Here is a 5,006-nt window from a genome sequence, read left to right as displayed (position 1 = left end):
TGTTAGTTGGTTTCCCTTTTCTTTGTTGAAGAGCATCTGTGCAGTCCTTCTGCCTAGTCTGCCATCTTGCCAGAACTCTAGAATTTTTTTAAGGACAGTTTTTGAAATTACAAAATCTGTGAAAGATGGATAAGTGAACCATGTTTTCTTGAAGTTGGTGTATCCCTTCAAATAGTAAAACTCCTGTAAACGATGAGGACATTTGAAAAGGCAGACTGAAATTGAGGAAAGAAAATATCTTGAACCACAATGTAGTAGATTAGTGACTTTGTGTTGACACAGTATCTGAATATTTGTGATCTGTAATCAAATCATGCATTATTTTGCATATCACTGAGGATCTTTTCTGAGGTTCAGAATGTATAGCAAGACTCTTCTGTGGGATTAGGGTTTCCTTCAAACTCTTCTTATGCCTTCTTGATAGTGTGTGTCTTTCAACACAATTATTACATATGTTTTATCCCTATTTACTGATGGGGCATCAATGTTTTCACTTTGGCAACCTATAAAATACATTGATGCACCCAGATTTATGAATTTTTAGCCTCAAAATGAACCCCTACTGTTTCACTTTCCCGTAAACATGAAACACAGCACAGTTTGTATACTGTGAGGGAAAGAGTGAAAAGAGGATGCAACCACAGTTTGTCCTGTGGCCTCTTTATTGACTTAGAAGTCAAACAGTTAAAATCCTCAATTTCTTTTGTCTCTTTGAAGATTGTTTCTAGTTATGTTAAATAATACCTTGCTACCTCTTTGGAAAATGAAGTCAACATCGCTCCCCCAAACCATATCAGGGTGGAGCTTAGGCTATTGGAATAGGTATCTTCTTAATAGTAGCAAAGAATTTTGTCTGAGAGGGTGGAGTTGCTCCTATAATACTGTTTGAACTGAAGTAAGAAGAAAACAAGCAACAGAGTACCCTGAGAAAGGATTTTTGATAAGGGGACAAAGAAGTTTGAGTCCTTTCTTTAACCTTTACTCTTAAGAAAAATTTTTTAAGCCCTTTCTGCTCATATTTTAAGGTATTGTTATATTGAACTAGCTCTTTACAAGTGTTTGTCTAGGGATGGGTACTACTGGTTTGAAGGAGTGTCTTCATACCCATATTCTTCTCCTGCAAAGGTAGACACAACTGTAGCCCCTCAGATTAATTGCCTAGAAGCACTGATCGTGAACCACACTGGCCTGACCCACAAAGGGCTCTATGTCCTAGAAAACATCATTTACCCTAGCTTGTCTGGACTGGCGTATGAGAAAGGTTGGGAGGCTGCTCTAAGCACTGTAGGTTGGTATTGGGTGTTTTTTCAAAAGGAGTCCAGAGATGAAGTTCAAATCAAATATACTTGAAATAGTGGAGTCTACTGTTGTCTCTGGAAAGCTCTCAAATTAGTTTAGTGCTATATACAAAACATCACCTCAATTACAAAATAGTATTGTGGCCCCCAGCAGAAATGCTAGGCTTGGACAGACTTGTGAACAACTTCAGAGCCCTCTCAGCATCAGTGGTGCTTAGTATGAGTGGTTTCCCTGGGCCAGTCCTTACACAGAGGGTCCCATGCCAGAAATTTAGCCTTTCTTTGACTTCCCAGATAAGTATTCACTGAATGTGTACAAGGCTTTGCTACTGCAGAGTACTGTTGTTTAACCCAACCACTATATTCTCTAGTCTGTACCAGTGGGGAACACTTTCTGTATATGCTGCAACCTCCTATCAGTCCCCAAATTCCATCATCCTTATTTTCACTCACGAGACTCTTCACACCTTTGCCCTTCTCTGCCATACCACCTCTTACTCACTGTGCAGACAAATGCCTGTGGAAGATGAGGGTCAGTCCGGAACCCCATCAAGTCACATACCTATTCCAGCATCCAAAATAGTAAACCACCTAGGGTCCTCTCTGCCAAGATTATTTCCTGTGTGTTGCCAAGGAACACAGCTTTCGTGCTGCTTCCCTAAGCCTTCACCTTATGTCTGCCTGCCCACTCAGCTTGCTGCAGACACTCCAAATTCCACAAGCAATTCACCAAGATCTTCACCCTTCTTCAGCCTCCCTCTTGAAATCATAAATGATGATCAGCAGTTAGTTCTCTATGGCAGGCTTTTCAATGGTAAGTATCTAGTGTCTATGGAAAGGGGTGAAAGTGCCCAGCCAATGTCCAGGCATGCCTGGAAAGCAGCTGTGAAGACAGAAAAGATGGCAGATCATCCCTCTGTTAAAAAAGTAGACAATTAAGAAAGATATCACTGATCAGCCATTTAGCTTGTTTTCTAAAGTGGTATATATATACAATCTTAGTTCACAGCAGAGCTGGAAGTAGAGTAGTGCTCCCTGAAGATGAGCTTCTGGAAGGAACATTATCTTCTCCAGGAAAGAGCTATGCTGTCTAAAAAGCTGAAATCATTAACATTGCTCCCTAATCATACATGGTGCCCAGGCCAAGTCTTAATGAAGATAATAACAGCAAAAGCATACTGCTGAAAAACAAGATGTTGGACTGGGTGATACCTCAGAATCAGAGTTCTTGTCACCAACGTGCAACACAGACACTGTGGTTAGTAACATTTCATGGTCAGTCAGGTGCAGGCTATCCAGCATCTGCTTTACCAACTTCAAATGCTAATGCAGATGGCTTCAAGACAAGCTGTCACTTCAGCAACATCAGTAATCTGTCATTCAGCATGTAAATGAACTCCCAACAATGCCTGCCCAGCATGGTGGTAGCACCAGCAGCAAGGGCACCAAAGTTGCCAATTCAGAAACAAGTTGTAAAGCAAATGAGAATGACCTCCCATCAAGCTCAGTATGTCTATCTCCAAATGATATATTCAGATTCCCACCAATCCCACCCAGGTTACCTCCATTACCTAGCACCTAAAGGCATTGCTATCAATCCCCTCTCCTTACATATCAAAAGATTTGTCTTCCCTTACCCAGCTTTGCTACTGAATGACAGTGTCTTCCCTTGGTACCTTGCCCCAAAATGTGGATTGCATTATAGGCTGCTTATGTGCAGGCCAGAGTTTGTGAATCTCTGAGATGTACTGGGCTCGGACATAATGCATCCCATACTGATGCCTCAAATGCCCCTAGATATTGATAAAAATAAGAAATCAGAAAGGAGGGCCCAATCACAGAAAAGAACCTGCTGCAAGGACCCAACCCTTGGGACTAGGTTTCTGAGATGTTGGAAGTTAGCAGCACCAAGTTACATCCAGCAGTCCTACCAGAAAGAACTTGAAGCCGAATCCCAGCTGGAGTCAAGAAAAACTTGGTGAAAGCAACAAACTCATCTATATGGACATACTCTGATGCTAAAACAGGAACAAATGTGTCCAAATCTAGCTTCACAGCTGAGGGTGGTAGCCAGAGCACGTATTCCGCTAAGCCATCGCCTGACCCAGGCTTGCAGCACCACTGGGATTTAACTGCCCTGAGGGAGAAGCTGGGTCATCACAGTGATTTCCATGAAGCAATGCTTCAGGCCAGTGAGTCTTCAATTTAAGCAAGGAGAAGAGAACCTGAGATGGCTGTTGCAACTTGATTCCTTGAGCTGATGGTAGGGACATTATAGCCTCCTATAACTTTTGGTAAAATCCAAGAGGAGCCTAAACCATTTTTGTGTAGGCAGTGCTGCCACATTTAGTATGGATGGCACCCATACCTGTATCAAAGATGGATCTGATGGTGCTGAATCAGTTGGTGCAAAGTTCTGGAACTGACGCTATCCAAACTGTCAGAAAGCATCACCAACTTCACTGGTACATTGGTCACCACTTGAAGTGTGTCACTTCTGAACTATTGATGGATTCTAGTCAGCTAAGCCAAGAACAGTGGCCATGCAGCTGAATACCCTGCCAACACTTCAGCCTCTTTCCCAGCTGTTAGTTTTTGAATGTGTATAGGCAATTGGGGGAATATGATAGGGCAGAATACCGTTCATATTTGGTTAACTGAGCTTATGATAATTTGAAGATGTGAAATATGTCTCATAAGGGGATGTGAGTGATAATGCTTAGAAGATCCATGTGTCTGGGTATGTTAAGTTACACTGTAGATTATAAGAGAACTCCATCTGATGCTGATAAACATGTTTTAATTGTTGTGATGGATATCTAAAGACTGCATGACAATTACCTATCAAATATCTTTTATTTCTCTGTGTTTATTGTATGGTGCTAAATATGCCTACAGGTGCTACTTGCATGTGACATTTGCTGGCTCTGTGTTTTAGCTGCATGCCTATGGGATTCATGTAGCCTTCATACAAATACACACATATATATGCATACACACATCTTTCTTAAAGTGATAGGGATTGTGTTTAACTTAAAAGTCAATTGTGATGGATATTGACTGGAATTTGACAAGATACTTTACATCTAATTAAAAGATAATAGTCTAATTGATGTGTCAGTGTGAAGGGAAAAATTGGGTTGTGTTTATGAAAATGTATGAGATTATCTGAATGATTCACTGAGTGCCCACTTTAATTATATAGATGGAAAGATTACAAGAGGACAATGGGTTATGTCTATCTGCTGTTTACCTTGCAATCATTTCTTTCAAAAACATTTCTCAAATGTTTATTCCTAAAATCTTATGTAAACCTTTAGAATTAAATTTGCAAATATAGAAAGGGAAGTTTGGGGGCTATGATTATTTTCATTTGTTTGCCACCTTTTCCTTACATTGTGTTTTTGTTTTATTTACTTTCTCCATCACACAAAACAAAACAAAGCATTCTGTCAGTTGTCTCTTTTCTGTGTGTATGGTCACACACACACATAGAATATGTATCTGCACACCTATAACAAAAACCAAACCAAAGTCACTGTTGCCGAAAGGGATCCAACTCATAGCAAACTCTCCTTGGGTTTCTGAGGTGTTATCTGTACGGAAGTAGATTGCCCAGTGTTCCTTCCGAGGAGTGACTAGTGGATTTGAACTGCCAGCCTTTTGGTTAGCAGTCAGTTGCCTTAGGCACTATGCCACCAGTGAGTT

The 5,006-nt window shown here is 40.8% G+C and overlaps 1 pseudogene; it reads left to right on the top strand.

Annotated features, from left to right (window-relative positions):
* Positions 1-583: 583 nt before the first annotated feature.
* LOC103211366 overlaps positions 584-5,006 on the top strand; it is a 95,106-nt pseudogene continuing 90,683 nt past the window's right edge.

This window comes from Orycteropus afer, unplaced genomic scaffold (genome assembly GCF_000298275.1).
Source record: "Orycteropus afer afer isolate SDZICR_OR568_19922 unplaced genomic scaffold, OryAfe1.0 scaffold00727, whole genome shotgun sequence".
Classification (NCBI taxonomy): Eukaryota; Metazoa; Chordata; class Mammalia; order Tubulidentata; family Orycteropodidae; genus Orycteropus; species Orycteropus afer.
The sequence above is the reverse complement of the archived record's forward strand: the minus strand, read 5'-3'. Positions and strand labels throughout refer to the sequence as shown.